General features: G+C 40.0%; 1 long non-coding RNA gene across 2 annotated transcripts in view; it reads right to left on the reverse strand.

The window, feature by feature from the left end:
* The window catches only part of LOC104969353 (uncharacterized), a 116,327-nt gene extending 97,146 nt beyond the window's left edge, over positions 1–19,181 (reverse strand). The window contains exons 1-2 of one of the 2 annotated variants that reach the window (XR_808313.4): positions 10,500–19,181; positions 7,032–7,102 (exon numbers count right to left, since the gene is read on the reverse strand). This is a non-coding gene — a long non-coding RNA (uncharacterized lncRNA). The other variant, XR_003036038.2, reaches the window with a different exon arrangement.
* Between the last annotated feature and the right edge of the window lie 408 nt (positions 19,182–19,589).

Genomic DNA, 19,589 nt, shown 5'->3' on the forward strand with positions numbered 1-19,589 from the left:
AAGGCTGTATATTGTCACCCTGCTTTATTTAACTGATACACAGAGTACATCATGCAAAATGCTGGGCTGGATGATTCACAAGCTGGAATCAAGATTGACAGGAGAAATACCAACATCATCAGATATGCAGATGATACCACCCTAATGACAGAAAGTGAAGAGGAACTAAAGAGGCTCTTGATGAAGGTGGAAGAAGAGAGTGAAAAAGCCAGCTTGAAATTCAACATTAAAAACTAAGATCAGGGCATCTGGACACATCACTTTACAACAAATAGAAGGAGAAAATATGGAAGCAGTGACATTATTTTCTTGGGCTCCAAATTCACAGATAGTGACTGCAGCCATGAAATTAAAAGGCACTTGCTTCTTGGAAAAAAAGGATAACAAACCTAAGCAGTGTAATAAAAAGCAGAGACGTCACTTTGCTGACAAAAGTTCGTATAGTCAAATCTATGGTTTTTCCAGTAGTCATGTACGGATGTGAGAGTTGGACCATAAAGAAGGCTGAGCACCAAAGAATTGATGCTTTTGGATTGTGGTGCTGGAGAAGATTCTTCAGAATCCTTTGGACAGAAAGGAGATCAAGTCAATCAATCCAAAAGGAAATCAACCCCAAATATTCTTTGAAGGACTGATGCTGAAGCTGAAGCTCCAATACTTTGGCCACCTGAAGCAAGGAGCCAATGGGAATCTTTCCAGTGAGAAAGACTGAGGGCAGAAGAAGAAGGGGGTGATAGAGGATAAGATAGTTGGATAGCATCACTGACTCAATGGACATGTATTTGAGCAAACTCCTGGAGATAGTGGAGGACAGAGGAGCCTGGCGTGCTACAATCCATAAGTTGCAAAGAGTAGGACACGACTTAGCAGCAACAACTGAACAGAAGAAGCTTCAGGGTAGGCTGGGGTAGCAAATATTATTACTCACATTAAGTGGTAAATATCTGACTGGGGCTAACTAGTATTTTCAGGGGATTCTGAGTTAAATTCATTTGGAATAGCATTATGCACAGGCAGCTACATTATAAACACTGGGAAGTGCTGCATATTGATTCCCTTTGGGAATTGGGGTTTGGGGTTGGGGAGGGGCTTTCCTGGTGGCTCAGCTGGGCTTGGGAAAACTGACGTTTTGCAAAGTGAAAAGTTTAATTTAAAGTTCTTTATTTCAAGAAATATCTGGAAAATGTCTTCCCATTTTATTTTAATTCTACACACAGAATTGTATTTGTTGGCCTTCTGGGTTCCTGTTTGATGGATCCAAAGTTAGAATTAGTTGAGAAAATTCTTACTAGCAAGTAATGTTATTGTCAGTCTTAGGAATAATATGTCATAGTTAGCTGGGATCCTCTTGCCCCTTCAGATCTAGGGGAGATAGTCTCAACCCTCTACACTATGTGGAAAGTCCAAGGCATTCCTCAACAATTCTATGAATTTCTGGAGGGCTTATATTCTCACTGTCAGTTCTGACTCCAAGTTACTTTCTGTTGAATTTGTTGAGTTTAAAGTTGATCTTTTCATCACCTCTTGTTTTCCTTATTTGTACCATCTCAGTATAACACAGAATCCAGTCCTCCTGTCTCCCTCCTTCCCTCTTGAACGTGCATGCTCAGTCTCTAAGTTGTGTCCAGTCATGTCTGACTCTTTGTGATCCCATGGACTGCACCCCACCAGGCTCCTCTGTTCATGGAATTTTCCAGGCAAGAATTCTGGAGTTGCCATTTCCTTCTTCAGGGGATCTTCCCAACCCAGGGATCAAACCTGCGTCTCCTGCATTGGCAAGTCGATTCTTCACCATTGAATCACCTGGGAAGTCTCCCACCTCCCCACCACACACACATACATAATATTACAATCCACACAAGGCATTCTTGTATGTAGTCAACTTTACTAGAGTTTTGAAAAGACGAAAGTCACACTGCAAAAACATGCGTATGATCTCATCCTTATGTTTTAAAAATAAGTCCTTCATCCTTTTCAGCAACAATTCTCACTCCAGCCACCCTGTCTTCATTGCCCCCTTCCTGTGTGCCCATGCTCTTTAAAAGAAGGAAAAGAAAAATCCCCTCATTCACTTATAGAGAATAATTTTCCCTAATAGACACATTTTAGGTCATTTCGACTGCAAGTGGCAAAAAACCCAGTTCAAATCAGTTTACTCAAGAGAATCTGTTGAGTCTTTTTAATGAAAGTCCAGAACTAGATCTTATTTCAGGCACCTCTGGATGCAGAAGCTCTGCCCTGCCTGCAGACCAGCTTTCCTTCTTTCAGTCTGTTGATTCCATTCTCCCTGATACTGATTCCCTCTCAAATACCTTTTGCTCACAGTAGCAAGATCGTTGTACTAACTTTTCACATCTTGCAGCATTCAACACCAACTGAAACGTTGAGCCTGCCTCAATTCCAAAAGTCTCAGCAGTCTCACTGCATTGAGTTGGCAGGAGTGAGTCACATGTACATCCCTCTGCTTATCAGTGTATATGGGAATGCAGCATTCAGTTCAGTCCAGTCACTCAGTCATGTCCAACTCTTTGCAACCCCATGGACTGCAGCATGCCAGGCTTCCCTGTCCATCACCAACTCTTGGAGCTTACTCAAACTCATGTCCATTGAGTTGGTGATGCCATCCAACCATCTCATCCTCTGTAGCCCCCTTCTCCTCCTACCTTCTATCTTTCCCAGCATCAGGGTCTTTTCCAATGAGTCAGTTCTTCTCATCAGGTGGCCAAAGTGTTGGAGTTTCAGCTTCAGCATCAGTCCTTCCAGTGAATATTCAGGACTCATTTCCTTCAGGATGTACTGGTTGGATTTCTTTGCAGTCCAAGGGATTTTCAAGAGTCTTCTCTAATACCATAGTCTAAAAGCACCAATTCTTCAGTTCTCAGCTTTCTTTATAGTCCAACTCTCACATCCATACATGACTACTGGAAAAACTGTAGCTTTGATTAGACGAACCTTTGTTGGCAAAGTAATGTCTCTGCTTTTTAATATGCTATCTAGGTTGGTCATAACTTTTCTTCCAAGGAGCAAGCATCTTTTAATTTCATGGCTGCAGTCACCATCTGCAGTGATTTTGGAGCCCCCCCAAATAAAGTCTCTCACTGTTTCCACTGTTTTCCCATCTATTTGCCATGAAGTGATGGGACCTGATGCCATGATCTTCATTTTCTGAATGTTGAATTTTAAGCCAACTTTTTCACTCTCCTTGTACAAATTAAAAATTCATCAAGATGTACACTTAAGATCTGTGTATTTTACCATATACTTGTTATTACACTTCAGTTAATACTATTTTTTAATTTTTTCAATATGACCAACAAATGTCCAGTGTGATTTGCAGTGCAATAATCAAGCTACTTATCTTTGGTCTGCCTTTACACTAAGCCTTATTCATCCAGAGGTGAAGACATAGCTTAGCTGAGGTTATCAGAATAGAAAACCTAAATATGGATTTGGGCTCAGGTCTTAGTTGGAATACAGTTGCGTCTGTCTGAAGTCTCTTTTGGGACTTCTATATCCCTCAGAAATTCAGTGTATTTACATAAACATGTAGAGGCTGAAGATAACCCAAAAGATAATGTCTACAATTAAGACTTCTAAATATTTTCCTAAATTAGTCAGGTGAACATATTCAAGGCAGAAAAACAGTTTGCCTTCTATAAAAAATAGCGTTAACCAAAATCATTAGGTTTCAGTGAAACGGCCACATCAGATTTTCCCTAAGAGCAGGTTATAATGGACTTTGAATCCTGTACTAGCTATATGACCTCAAGCAAGTCCCTTGATTGTGCCTGAGCTTCAGTTTCACATCTATGAAACAATAAGGTTCTTCTCTTCCAAGCCTGCGCTGAGAAACAGAGATGGCATGATAAAAGGTTGTCATTAAATGATTAAGTCTCATTATTATTCTGATCCCCTCTGCCTATTGCTTTTGATAGGATTAGTTCAGTTTAGTTGTGTCCGATTCTTTGCGACCCCATGGACTGCCAGGCTTCCCAGTCCATCACCAACTCTTGGAGCTTGCTCAAACTCATGTCCATTGAGTCAGTGATGCCATCCAACCATCTCATCCTCTGTTGTCCCCTTCTTCTCCTGCCTTCAATCTTTCCCAGCATCAGGCTCTTTTCCAATGCGTCAGTTCTTCACATCAGGTGGCCGAAGTATTGGGGTTTCAGCTTCAGCATCAGTCCTTCCAATGAATATTTGATAGGATTAATTGCATTTTTTTCAGTGGCTCTTTTGAACTTACCTTCTTAGAATGGATTTTTCCTTCATAATTACTTCTAAGGTTAAGTGATTCCAGGGTTTAACAACCCCTTCCATTTTGCCAATATATTGGAACACGTTGCTTGAATTTCATCTTAACATTTTTCTGATGCCGTATCTATGTGGCTTCTTATCTTTCTAGATTTTCTGAAGTTCAATTCTAATTCATTCTGCCTATAATATTATTCCTTTAGGGATAATAATTCCTTTTGGTGGCCCAGTGGCTAAGAATCTGTGCTCCCAATACCAGGGACGTGGGTTTGATCCCTGGTCAGGGGAACTAGATACCACATGCCACATCTAAGAGTTTGCATGCCACTGCTAAAGATCCTGCGTGCCACAACTAAGACCCAGAACAGCCAAATACATAAATTACATAATAAATATTTTAAAAATAAAAAGTATTATTCCTTTTGGAACATCATTATCAACTGTGGCAACCTGAATAAGGGCACAGTGTCTTGACTCCTCTTCATCTGTTTCAATTATTGTATATGTCTTTAACTGCACAAAAAAAAATGAATAAGAAATAATTGTCGGTAAGGAGAAAGTGGCAATTTTCTTTTTGAAAGGTGAGATTATTTTTACATAAAGAAAAGCTAACTATTTTTCATAAGCTTCTAGAGAGAATTATGAGAAGATTTAATGAGAGTTGTAAGAATATTTTGCAGATTAGTTCATTACCTTAGGTCTAGCAAGAAGAAAGTGTAATTTTAGGTACTTATATTTTTATCTAGTCCTTTTACAAGTTTGCTATCATATTCTTCCTTTTACATGTGTTGAAACTCAGGATAAACTTGTCCAAGGTCACATGGTAAGTTACACGGAAGAGACATATTTAGTTAGCTGCTGTTGAGTCACCAAGTCATGTCTGATTCTTTGCAACCCCATGGACTGTAGCCCACCAGGCTCCTCTGTGCATGGGATTCTCCAGGCAAAAGTACTGGAGTGGATTGCCATTTCCTTTTCCAGGGGATGTTCCCAACCCAGGTCTCCTGCATTGGCAGGCAGATTCTTTACCACTGCGCCACCTGGAAATCCCATATTTGGATAGAGATGCATCTAAAGTTAATGCTTGTGCTTTTGCCAAAAGATATTCTTCAGAGGCCCTTATCTGGTAGAGTTTGGTGGATCTCTTATCTCAGCTAAAGATGAGATAAACTTTGGAAATAGAATACTGATTTGCTTCTGTACATTTACATGGCTTCGGTACAGATTTCATATATTTGCTTTAACTATACTGTAAATCAGGAAGGAAGAAACAAAGGAAGAAAAATGATCACTGTTCTCTGCTTCTACTGAGGACTGCTTAAGAGGAATAATAATTTATAAAAGGTCAGTTTTAAATTGCTTCAAAAGGAACTTCTATTACTTATAAAGACGGTATCCTAGAAAGAGGGTTACTCAGTGTAAGCACGGACCACCAAGCAATTAATAGAATTGCCTTAATGAAAATTATGGTGTCTAAGATCTACAATCAGTAATCGCCACCTTCTAGGACAGTTGCTGCTGCTAAGTCGCTTCAGTCATATCCGACTCTGTACGACCTCATAGACAGCAGCCCACCAGGCTCCACCGTCCCTGGGATTCTCCAGGCAAGAGCACTGGAGTGGGTTGCCATTTCCTTCTTCATTTAGGACAGTAAGAACCTGGATTCAAAAGCCTTTTGGAAAAGTATGATTTTTATAATGTAATTACTTCTGTTAACATTAAATGTAAAATTGAAAATTTAAGATCATCTCAGGATGTCCTCATGGGGACACAGCTGTGTTATAGTTAGTACAAACACAAATGGCCAGAATGACACAGTTACCAACATTTAAACATGCTAACATGAACATGACTAATATCGTTGACATGTTGTGATAATATTCAGATATTTGTTTATTAAATTAGCATATTGCTAGGGAAAATGTATAACTAAAAGTAGATAACAGTGCCTTCCCCTTCCATCCTTCTCCATTCTTTGGGAAAAGCAGACATTGTTATTCACTATAAAGTCAAAGATGATCGTTTTTCTAGATTCAGAGGCACTGGAAAGTGTTACTGGGTCAGGGAGTGACTCAGATTTACAGTCCAAACAAGTTCCTACTGTGAGTGGCTGTGTACGTCGCAGCTTTACCATCCGTGCTGCTGAATCACAGCCGCTACTATTGCATTTCGGGGATTTTTTTTTCCTGCTTCTCATCTATGGTTCCCCAGATTCATTGCTCAAGATTAACAAAATATAACACACAGAGATCAAAGTTCAGCTTTGAAATATAAACGCATTACGTCCAAATATTACAAACAAGTTCAGCAATAAATCATGTTGGAAAGAGGCAGAAAGTCATGAACATAAGACAAAAGATTATAAACCATATTTCACAGCATGGAGCCCCACCATCCTAACAAAAGTAATTAAAAAGCAACAATAAGAGTAAAGGCAATGACAACAAGTAACACAGGTCAGGGATCTGAAGTTTATAAGTAAAATGGCAAAATGTCCAGAGGAAAAGGCAAAGGCGGAAAGGTCACAAGCCCAGGCAGACTAACTAGGTATCATTGTAATGTTGGCTTGCTCATTTATTGTTTTTCATCTTGGTAAATGCAATGCTTATAATTCTAGACTTTGGTTGGTTGATTGGTTCTCAAAGGTCACTCTAGGAAGTGTGATATCAGTTACTTAGAGGACCCTAAGAATAAAATCTCATGTGTTCAGTTAAAGATGCTCCTAACATCTTAAAGGAAAAACAGTGAAAATCTTAAAGCAGGAAGAGTAAACTTACATTGAGTTCTTATGGTATCATGTGGCAATGTAGCATCATCCAGTCTTCTCTCAATACATGGTAGCAAATCACTGACACAAAAAAGAATGATTTACTGAAGGTTAGAGAGAAGCCACCGGAGAAGGCAATGGCACCCCACTCCAGTACTCTTGCCTGGAAAATCCCATGGACGGAGGAGCCTTGTAGGCTGCAGTCCATGGGGTCGCAAAGTGTCGGACACGACTAAGCGACTTCCCTTTCACTTTTCACTTTCATGCATTGGAGAAGGAAATGGCAACCTACTCCAGTGTTCTTGCCTGGAGAATCCCAGGGGCAGGGGAGCTTGGTGGGCTGCCGTCTATGGGGTCATACAGAGTCAGACACGACTGAAGCGACTTAGCAGCAGCAGCAGAGAGAAACCACAACTACAAATCTAAATGAGAGATTTCTAGGTCAAGTACAAAGCTAATAATGGTTTCAAACTACCAGTGACAGTATATCATATTTTTCTTGTGATGAAACATAATTACAATGTATTAATATTTACAAATCACACTGAGGCTCTCAGATGAAGTGAAGTGATAAGTAAATAAATACTACATGAATAATTACACAATTAATGCCTCTGAAATTATGGATTGTAAATTGGAAAACCCTAATTGCTTTATAGGACCCAGGCCTGTAGACAATATTGGAAGTGATGCTGAAATCAACTGCTCTCTTACCAAAGAAGAAAATAAAGTTCCAATCTATCTAACTTGTTATGTACCACAGGAGACATTCTGAACACAGTATCAGTTCAGGATAGTTGATATAAGGACATGGATAATTAAATAGCCTGATCTTTTTCTATTATGTGTTCATACGCAGTCAGTGCATAAAAATAACTTTTAAATATTTTAAAATATTTGATGGCCACTATAGTGAGAAATACATGTGGGATAACTCATTCTTTGAGTCATATTCAGGTGAGATGTAAATATTAAGTATTGCAAATATTCAAATGTGATTATGGAAAACTTGATTTTTGTAAATTTTCTTTTTAACAGTACTTTAATTTTCTATAGATAGGAAGGAAAATGGGGAGCAGGAAATCACACTTTTAGTTAAATCTTTTTAACTCACAGTTTTGGAAACTCAAGATTCTAGATCACTTTGGAAGTTTAAAGAAAGCAAGAATCTAGTTTGCCAAATAATACAAAGCATTTGGGGATATGAAAAGCTAACCTCTCCCCCCCCCCACCCCATTCAAAAACTCTCTAGAGACTCATCTGTAACAATGAGGAACAGGAAAATTTTATTTTTTCTCATTTGATTGCTTTAAAATGACTTATGGTAAAATACCCTAAAATTGCACTAGAATCAAAGGGTTTTTCTTTGTAGTTCATCACAAAAATTACTGAACAGGTATTTTCTAAACCCAAAAGAGCTTTGATTCCAGGCCCAGATCACATACTAAGAAATTTAGCTCTATTTTATTGGCTTCTCTATATTCTTCCGTATTTTCTGAATTTCCTTCCATGGACATATATCACTTTTTATTTATTTATTTATTTATGTTTTGGTTTCCCCTACTTTTTATTGAGGTTACATCACTTTTATAATCAGGAAAAAAATCACATAAAGAAGTTTAGTTCATATCCAAAACTTGCTCATGATCAATAAAAATGAGAGGATAAGCTGGAGAGCATGGCGTACTTTCTGGGGTTGGCCAAAAAGTTCATTTAGGTTTTTCTGTAAGCTCGTATGCAAAAATCTGAACAAACTTTTGGCCAACCCAACATAAGCTCCACCATGTGAGTCTGTGTTTGGGTTTCACGATTTCTTATGTTTAGTAGCAAACATTCTGTATGATGTAAACAGACACTATTACTTCTTCCTCCCTCACTGATGAGCACTGAAGCATGTGAGCACTTACATAATTTTCTTCAGCATGGAGGTTAAAAAATAAATTATCCAGCAGCTTTACAAACAATGTGAAGGCTGCATTAAATAAATCTGAAGCTCTGGACAGTGTTAAGCCATCTGAGATTCTTGCTAGGAGGGGACTCTCAGGCCGATCAAAGCTAGCAAGAATGAACTTCTCAACTGAAAATTATTATTTTAGCGAGTGTAAAGAGAAGCAACACATTCTCATAAAAATTTGGAGAGATCAAAGCAGAAGGAGGCTGAAGATTTACCAGCAGCTCTGATACGTACAAGCTCTGTGACCCTGGACCACTTACTTAACCTCTCTGAGTCTCTGTTTCCATTTATAAAATGATAATAATAGGACCTTTTTGGACTGTTACTGAAAGGATTAAACTAGGTAAAATGCTTAAGACATTTACCAGGACATGGAAAGTGTGCAAATGAATGTTAATTATTGTAGAAACCAGTTTGGTCTTCACCATATATAATGGTGTGTGTGTGTGTGTGTGTATATATATAGTGGTATAATAATTAAAAACAGAATTTGAATGTTTTAAAATATGCTTATTACACAATAGACTAGATTGGACCACCAAGTTCCCTTACCTTCATGCTAAGAGTACTATTGGGTTCAGGGTCTCCTGCATTGCAGGCAGATTCTTTGCCAACTGACCTATCAGGGAAGCCCTTAGAATTTTCAACAGTCCCTAAAATTGACACCACCTGAGTAGCTGCTCACCCTAGAGGTGGCAAATAGAAATTCCCTATGCCAAGTTGGAGAAAGCTTTTTGCTTCTATTTAAGGTTCTAGAGATGTTTCTAGAGAGAAAATCATGTTCCGTTGGAGAATAAGAATGTGCTTATAATAAAATGGTAAACCATTCCCCAATATACACTTATAGAATGAGAGAACTGCTAACAACTTGCCCAGTGTTGATTTTTCCTGACCACCCCATACTGCAGATACTGTTTTAATCTCAGGAGAAAACTAGGGCTCAGAGAGGTTGAGAGACTTGGTCATTGTTACACAAGTAAACAGCAGCCTAGGCACTCCCGTGTTTAATTTTAAGTGGGAACATCCATCTGTTTGAGAAAAAAACACGTTAGGCTCACCCTTTAAATAAACGATGATGGTAGGGAGGACACCACAGAGAAGAAGAACAAGGAGGAAAAATGCAGTCATCAGTTTCTTTCCCTGGAGGGCAGAGCCAGCCACAATTGCCCCAGAAGCAAAGCCGGAGCTGGCAGACACTGGGGTGGAAGGACAGTCTTCCAGGGAATCTAAGGAGAAAGTGTGCTTTCCAAAGGTGTTTACCTTGGTGTTGTTCCCCTCCTCCACTACCCACTAACCTCTTTGTCTGGGGGAAATGAAACAGCTTTGGTTTGCAAGCCGTCGCCAGGGAGTGGAGCAAGACTTTGTGCTATAAACAAGAGCAAGTGCCAGAGCCCCCGGCCAGCCTCCAGGGCCAGCCTGCCAAAGGAACCTGGCGTCGTGACAGCAAGGGCCAGGCAGCACGGCCAGTGGTCACTCAGGAGCCACTCTATGGAGAACAACCATCCCCACCCTCCTCTAGCTCACCTCTGGGAAGGGTGAGGTCTCTCTGAAAAGTGAGTTGTGTAGGCTCTTGAAAATTTTCTGGCTGGTGAATTTCAGGAACGCCTGCGAGTAAGTCAAATCAGATGTATGCGCACGCGCAAGCAGGTGTGGGCGTGCCCTTGTGTACCTGCCCGTGCGTGCTTGTGCACAGATGCCCCCAGTTTTCTAGAGAAAAGGTTTAGAGCTTTCAGCAGATTCCCAGGAACTCATGAGTCTCATGGGAAAAACCATGTTCAGGAGAAGAACATACCCTCCTGATGGTCCAGAAAAGAACACTGAGCTCACCACTTTTATCTCTGGAGCAACTGAGTCCAGGCTGTCAGCCCACTTTCCTCTTACAAAACCCTAAGGCACTTAAGAGAAACCACAGGGAAAAAAAATAACTCAACCCCTTTTCTAATCTAAACCTAATCCTCCTTAAACCTCTCCTGACCCGGACTACCAGGAATCTTGCCAGTGCCAAATGATACTATGTTTATTCAGCTTAGGTCTTAGCTTGCCGCTCCTGAACCACAAAATCAAAGGGGAATGTTCCAGCCACCACCTGCTGATGAATGGGTAAACAGGGCCAGTCAAGAAAGAGGAGACCCAGTGTTTGAGGACAATGCCTTTGTGTAGTTCTGGCTCAAATAAGGGCACAGCTCCTAAGGAACAGGCTTGAGACATGCACAAATGCCCTGCCAAGTAGTTCAAGAGCCTGGAGACAGCTGTTGCTCATGATCCCTCTGCCCCTTGCTGCCCTGCAAACCACAATAGAGAGCCAATGACACTATGCCCCCTCTCCCAGAAGAGGCTGGCCAAGTTACAGTTTGTGAACCAGTTACATTTATGTTCGAAGAGCATTTTCCACATTATTCTCTGAGAAGCCTCAGCTCTGTAAGAGTAATGTGGAGCTCAGATGAGTGACCTGACCTCTGTTTTACCAGAGCAGCGGTTTTGATCTGTTTTAAATCTAGAGGAATCTGCATGAGATTTGGGGAGGGGGGTAGGGAGTTCTGTTGCTAAAAACAGAATACTTGAAAAACATTCTTGTAGAATCAGATTTGGCACATCTTTACACGCGAGGGGTTTAAACAAGCCTTATAGATCCTGAGATTCATCAAGCTGGTGTTATTCTCTATTTTCTCTTCTTTCCTTCATCTGAACAAATGTCTCCTTAAAACTTGAAGTGTCTGATCAGATCAGCATCATTCTCTCAGGAATAAGAACCCCGAGAAGGGAGCTGACATTTATTCTGGGCCTGTTGTGTGTCATATGACATGCTAGGAGTTTACATGCATTATCCCACTGGAACCACTATAGCCCTCTGGGTGGAGGGTCGTTCACCTTGACTCTCAGGTGAGGACATTGAAGCAGAAACACAATTACAATGATAACAACATTGGCAACAGCAGCTTGCTTCCCTGCACTCAGGGCTCCTAAATGATGAACCAGAACTGTCACTAACCTAGGTAATATTAATAACTCAAAACCTGAGTTCTGGCTCTATATAACATCACCTCTAATGTTTAACAAGCAAGAGGTATGTGTGTGTGTGTGTGTGTGTGTGTGTGTGTGTAAATCAGATATAAATTATTTGTACACCTTAAATCTCAATAGAGAAAGTCTGAAAGTAAAAATAGGAATAAAAAAATTACCCATCATTCCATCATTCCTAGACCACCAACTGTTAACATGTAGGCATACTTCCAGTCTATTTTTATGCATAATTTTTAGTTCTGCACATTTAAAACAGCTGTGATTGTCTATGCATATTTTATTTTGTTTTTGTCACTTAATAGGACAATAAAATCGGAGAAGGCAATGGCACCCCACTCCAGTACTCTTGCCTGGAAAATCCCATGGACAGAGGAGCCTGGTAGGCTGCAGTCCATGGGGTCCTGAAGAGTCGGACCAACCGAGCGACTTCACTTTCACTTTTCACTTTCATGCATTGGAGAAGGAAATGGCAACCCGCTCCAGTATTCTTGCCTGGAGAATCCCAGGGACAGGGGAGCCTGGTGGGCTGCTGTCTATGGGGTTGCACAGAGTCAGACACGACTGAAGTGACTTCGCAGCAGCAGCAAGACAACAAGATATGATATTTTTCATAACAATTCAAATTTTCTATTATTTTATTGGCTACGTAATAGTCTTTTAGGTGGAGCAATTCAGTTTAAGAAACATTTATTGAGCACATAATATGCAACACTGTTCTTTCCTTCAAGGAACTAGCAGTCTAGTAACTCGGCAAATAAGACACATAGATAACTATATGCTTATGATAGCTAACGGTACTGAGCATATACTTCGTTCCAGGCACTATTCACATGAATTAACTCACTGAATTCTCTTAGCAACCTCATGAGTAGGGACAATCTCTCTACTATTTCAATAGTTGTCAGAGACTGAGGCACATCTTGCTAACAAGGTGGTATTTCTAGGTATTGATAGAATAATAGCTCGTTAAAGATGTCTACCTGTTAATCCCCAGAGTGAGTTTGTAATAACTTGTTATAGCAACCATACAAAATGAAAACAATAGGTTCAAACCCAGGCAGTTTGACTCTAGAGCCATTATTCTTTTTTTTTTTTCCCCATTATTCTTAACTATGGTTTAGAGCCTAGAGAAAGGACACTTACCACTAGGGAAGAAGACGAAGATGACAACCAGAATCTTTAAAGCTGGGCAGGAGTTATGAAAGCAGTGATGGAAGGAACAATGAGGAATTCAATAACTGTAGGGAGATCTCCCTGCTATCATAAGGGAAAAAATTTTAATATTATGTACAAGTCTCCCCATTTCTGTTTAAAAATATGTATGAGTATATTGTTTATAATCATATGTGAAGTTTATAGTTATCTCTGGAGAGTGCAAGAGGAAATTTTTACTTACAAATTTTCATATTTTTGAAAACTTCACCAGACATGCACTTGGGGTTAATTTTTGTTTGTAAAATAAATAAAGTAGTATAGATATATAGACCATTTTTCTAAGTTGAAAATAAAATGCAGCACTGGGGTGCAAATCTTTGTGCATAAAGCGTTGCACTACTGTAGAATGATTTCCTTAAAATGGAAGATTCCTGGAGGTAGAACTGTTGAACCAATGGATAGAAACCTTTGGAGAAATATATATTTAAAAGATAATATATACTGGAGATGGTATCCAGTCAGTAAACTAAACTATGTGAGAGAAGAGATATTTAACAGATGAACAGAAGAGATGATAGCTGTCTACTCATATATGAAGGCCGATACATGGCATATTCATGTGCTAGTACCACAGATCAGGTGGCTTAAATGATATAAATTTAATTTCTCACAGTTTCCAAGGATAAAAGTTCAAGATCAGGGAGTTAGCAGGGCTAACTGAAGGCTCTCTCCTGGACTTATGGATGGTATTGTGTGTTCCTATAGCCTTTCCTCTGTGTGTGTCTGTGTTCCAGTTTCCTCTTCTAAGGACATCAGACAGATTGGATTAGGGTCACTCTAATAACCTCATTTTAATTTAATTACCTCTTTAAAGACCCTGTTTTCAAGGAAGATACCATGTTCTGAGGTCCTGAAGATTAGGACTTCAACATGTGAATTTGGGGAGGTGGGGTGATAGTTCAGCCCACAACACAAAGAAAGTTCTAGAAGAATGGATCAATACCAGTGAAGAGAATTTCTGTTCACTGTGAGAAGGAAGCTTTGTAATATTTTAACATTTCCCATAATGGAACAGAGCTAAAGAATGACAGGATGGTTTCGCTGAGTTTAGGCTCACTATTCCCAGCCCTGCTCCAATGCCTGTCTGGGTCAGCTTCATACACCCTGCTTTGACTTTTCTCTCTGGAAATGTAAACCTAAATCTGCTCTCAACAACTGCAGGATGCTTTCCCAGTACCCACCGTGGTTCCACTTTGTTTCTGCAATCTATCTCCAAAGACACTATGAGACAGGATAGCATAAATCATGAATAGGAAAAGAATTTGGCTCCTTTCACCTCCCAACAAAGCCCCACTATAATCTGAGTGCCCTTCACCTGTCTTTGATTCAGTTCACAATCCTCTCCTCTTGGAGTGAGAAAAGAGGGTAAGGGGTAGGCTTTTGAGCTTTTTTGTTAAGGTTAGTGTACATTGCCAATAAAGAGACTTGTAGAGTCCAAATCAGGAGTCAGCAAATATTTCTGTAAAAAGCTAGATAGTAAACATTTTAGCGCTGCCGGCCACAGGATTGCTGTTGTTAAGTACTCAGCTCTGCCATCGTAGCACCAAAGCAGCTATGACAAAGCAGTAAGGAGAAGAGCATTGTTGTGTTCCAATGAAATGTTATTTGCAAAACAAGCAGTGGGCCAGCTTTAACCTGTGGGCTGTGGTTTGCTGTAATTCAAGAAAACTGAGAATATTTACTAGGTTGAATAAAAGTATATTAGTGAGCCCAAACTGATAAACTATGAATTTTATTCATTTCTTTGTTGATTTACTTAATGCACTATGTATATCTGGGTTTAAATTATAGTCTGGTTCCTTCTGAACACTCTCAGTTCATTTTTTACTATAAAGAGGAAACCTCTGAAAATTAGTTTAATAATAGCATATTTCTGAACCTGAACTTTAACTTTTTAAAAAAGGCTTTTCCACATAATTCTTAGGTTAAATCTACCACAGAAACAACACAACCACATGCTATAATTACAAAATAAGAGACAAAGGTCAAGATAAGCCCTGAAGAGTTGGTGTTTCATTCTGTTATTCATTCAACCAATATTTGTATATGTGCTATGTGCAAGGCACTAGAGCAAGTACTTCAGAAAATTCAAGAACGAAATAGACATGAATCCTATCTTCAAAGTCTGTTTACAAACAGAATAGAACACCCCTGGCCATGGTTGGTTAGCCTAGGGAGAACTCGTGATTAAGTTAAACAGACTTCCCCCGTGCAATTTGAATCTAAAGTAGAATACTATGACTGGGAGAGCAAGCACCTCTTTAACTGAGGAGAGAGTTCACTGCTTTCTTCTGTGACTGGCTTATTTCACTTAGCAGAATGTTCTCAAGGTTTATCTCTGCTCTCACAGATGGCAGAATTTCCCCTTTTTAAGGCTGAATAACATTCCATCATATATATAAAACCGCCTTCAAAAACCAGCCCTTCTTTGGGTCAAGTTATTTTTTACTTAGATTAGGAACCAATTTATATTTAAACAAATAAACTAGCTAAGCAAGGTGAGAGAGTAGGAAAGTTTTTCAAAATGATGCCCATTCCTATTTTATTCTTGCTATATATAAGAACATACATGTAAGCATAACAAATTAGGGAATTGTAGGAAAGTGAAGAACAAAATATAAAAATTCCTTTGTGGGATGCAGTTTGGCCCCTTCTTTTTTTCCTTTAAATCTTTACTACAGAGTCCTGAGTTCCACTGAAGACCCACAGATTATCTGGGAGAGAGATTAGAGAATCTGAATATTAACAGATTTCCCTTGAAAGTCTTCCCTGTGATAAAGTTTGAGAATATTTCTTCCAGCATTTCTAATCTCGGGAGGCTGTTTTCTCCTTCATGGAAAATTTTCCATCTTAATGATTGTTACCCAGGGCACAGAGACTCAACACTCAATGATTGGCAATTATTGCATGGTAATTCTTGCCATTTTTCCCTCCCCCAAGGTGCAATTTAGCAGCATGTGTCTCGCTATTACCTTAACCAATTGGAAATAAAACTAACAACCAAATAAATTTGGCTTCAATTGGTAGAAGAATTGGCTGCCTATATGGTGCATCAAGAGGGTTGAAGAAAGGCTCATCTCTGCAAGTATCTCTGTCCCACCAGTCTGCCAAGGGGGCAATTCTGTGACTTGGGTTCTCCTAAATTCAAAGTATGTTACCTACCAGGTACAATATAATAAATTATACATTAAACTGTTATTTGTTTCGACCACAGTTTCACTGCAGAAGGTGACTGCAGCCATGAAATTAAAAGACGCTTACTCCTTGGAAGGAAAGTTATGACCAACCTAGATGGCATATCCAAAAGCAGAGACGTTACTTCGCCAACAAAGGTCCATCTAGTCAAGGCTATGGTTTTTCCTGTGGTCATGTATGGATGTGAGAGTTGGACTGTGAAGAAGGCTGAGTGCCGAAGAATTGATGCTTTTGAACTGTGGTGTTGGAGAAGACTCTTGAGAGTCCCTTGGACTGCAAGGAGATCCAACCAGTCCATTCTGAAGGAGATCAGCCCTGGGTGTTCTTTGGAAGGAATGATGCTAAAGCTGAAACTCCAGTACTTTGGCCACCTCATGCGAAGAGTTGACTCATTGGAAAAGACTCTGATGCTGAGAGGGATTGGGGGCAGGAGGAAAAAGGGACGACAGAAGATGAGATGGCTGGATGGCATCACCGACTCGATAGACGTGAGTTTGAGTGAACTCCAGGAGTTGGTGATGGACAGGGAAGCCTGGCGTGCTGTGATTCATGGGGTCGCAAAGAGTCGGACATGACTGAGCGACTGAACTGAACTGAACAGTTTAAAGAGGATTGCAAACTTACCTCTCAGGCAATTTTGCAAATAACTACACAAAGCCTTGAAAGAATAAGATTTAGAACAGTATATTTAAATGGGTAGAAAAAGACTATGCAAAGTGAAAAACATGGGCTATTACAAAGGACTGAACAGGCATAAGCAAACCACCAGGTCGTCTTCTTTCACTATTTGCCTTTAGGCCCTTTACACTTCTGCTAAAGCACACGTCTACAAGCTTTTTCTGTAAAGAGTCAGATAGTAAATATTTCAGTTCTTTAGCTGTTAAGGTCTCTGTCACAACTACTCAGCTCTGTCATTGTAGTACAAAAGAAGCCATAGACAATAAATAAATGAATGAGTGTAGCTGTATTTCAATAAAACTTTAGTTATGGACCCTGAAATTGGAAATTTATGTGATTTTTACATGCTGCAAGTTCTTCTTCAACCTTTGCAGTTTTTTCCCCAATGATTTAAAAATATAACCTGTACGCCTCCCCACCCCCTGCCGCCGATTGGAGGCCATACAAAAACAGATGGTAGGATGGTTGGGTTTGTAGACTTTTATTCTAAGCAAAAGCCATTTGCTATTGTAAATATGTATACTATTCTATTCCACTGTTCCTGCTGCTTCTTCTACTTGGAATGTTGTTTTCTCATCCATACACTTCCATATTGCACTCATAACCTGGTTTGATTACTCTCTCCCTTACAAAGCAACTGCTTATACTCTTAAATGCCTTCATCTATACCCCTCTGATAGCAATGAGGAGGTCCCCTGGGGGTACAGTGGTTAGGACTCCGCACTTCCACTGCAGGGAGAACAGGTTTGATCCTTGTTTGGGGCACTAAGATGTCACAAGTGGCATGGCATGGCTGGGTGGGGGTGGGGGGTAGAGTGGGGTTGGGGAAAGGTGGTGTGAGGTGTGGGGATGGGAAATGCGGAGGCCAGGATTATTAGCATTTAGGAAATAGTTAAGAGTAGAATACAAATACAGTTGAAAAGAGAAGTTAAAAAACATGCTTAACACCTATGGAGGGTTGAATGGTGGCCCTTAAAAAATTGTGCTCACCTTCTAATACCTGGATACTGTGAATGTGACTTTATATAGAAAAAAATATTTGCACATGCAATTAAATTAAGGATCTTGAGATGAGATTATCCTGAATTACCCAAATGGATCTGAAATCCAATGACAAGTATCTTTACAAGAGACAAAGAGAAGACACGCAGAAGAGAGGGTCACTGAGAATGAGGCAGAGACGGGAGTGATGGAGACACAAAGATTGCCCATAACCACTGGAAGCCTGAAGAGGCAAGAAAGCCATCTCCCTTTGAGCCCCCACAAGGGAGTGCAGCCCTGCCTGACACCTTGATTTTGGTCTTCTGTCTCCGGAAATGTGAGAAACTACATTTCTGTTGTTTTAAGCCACCCAGTTTGTTTAATTCGGAGAAGGCAATGGCAGCCCACTCCAGTACTCTTGCCTGGAGACTCCCATGGATGGAGGAGCTTGGTAGGCTGCAGTCCATGGGGTCACGAAGAGTCAGACACGACTGAGCGACTTCACTTGCACTTTTCACTCTTGTGCATTGGAGAAGGAAAGGGCAACCCACTCCAGTGTTCTTGCCTGGAGAATCCCAGGGACGGGGGAGCCTGGTGGGCTGCCATCTATGGGGTCGCACAGAGTCAGACACGACTGAAGCGACTTAGAAGCAGCAGCAGCAGCAGCAGCAGTTTGTTTAACTGCTATGAGAAAGCTCAGAAGCTAATACAAGCTCCAAGTTAAGTGTTAAACTAGTAATAGCTAATATTTATTTAGAATTTCTTATGTGTGGCTTTACACAGGTTATTATATTAAATATTCACAGCTATCTTATGAATTTGGATTATTCTTGTCCCTTGTACAGGTTTCCCTGGTGGCTCAGACAGTAAAGTGTCTGCCTGCAATGCGGGAGACCTGGGTTCGATCCCTGGGTCAGGAAGATCCCCTGGAGAAGGAAGTGGCAACCCACTCCAGTACTCTTGCCTGGAAAATTCCATGGATGGAGGAGCCTGGTAGGCTATAGTCCATGGGATCGCAAAGAGTCAGACATGACCGCAAAGAGTCAGACATGACTGAGCAACTTCACTTATCCCTTTTAGAGATGAGAAAACTGACATCCAGAGAAGTCGAGTAACATATGTAAACATAACATACATACATAAAGATCCACTCACCTGATAAATGATGGAACCAAATTAAACTCAGCTGATCTGACTTTAGAGTCTCTCTTAATCACTGTCATCTGGAGAGTCTTCTGAATTCTTCTTCTGATTTTTCACATATCCTAGAAAAGATGGGGGAAATGTTGGTTAATGGTCTCCTTTGTGGGATGAAATCCCTGAAACTGGATTTGTACTATTCCAGGAACACATTTTTTTCTTTTTTGCATTACATAATTCTCTATTATCTCGCCAGTGAAAAGAAACATGAGATAATTCCAATAACATAAAATGTATTTTTTTTTTACATAGAATTTTTTTCTTGGCAAAGATTATATAAAATAACTGCCTAATTATCCACCAAATTTCAAGAAAAACTTTTAG

Source organism: Bos taurus, chromosome 8 (genome assembly GCF_002263795.3).
Source record: "Bos taurus isolate L1 Dominette 01449 registration number 42190680 breed Hereford chromosome 8, ARS-UCD2.0, whole genome shotgun sequence".
In the NCBI taxonomy this organism is placed as follows: domain Eukaryota; kingdom Metazoa; phylum Chordata; class Mammalia; order Artiodactyla; family Bovidae; genus Bos; species Bos taurus.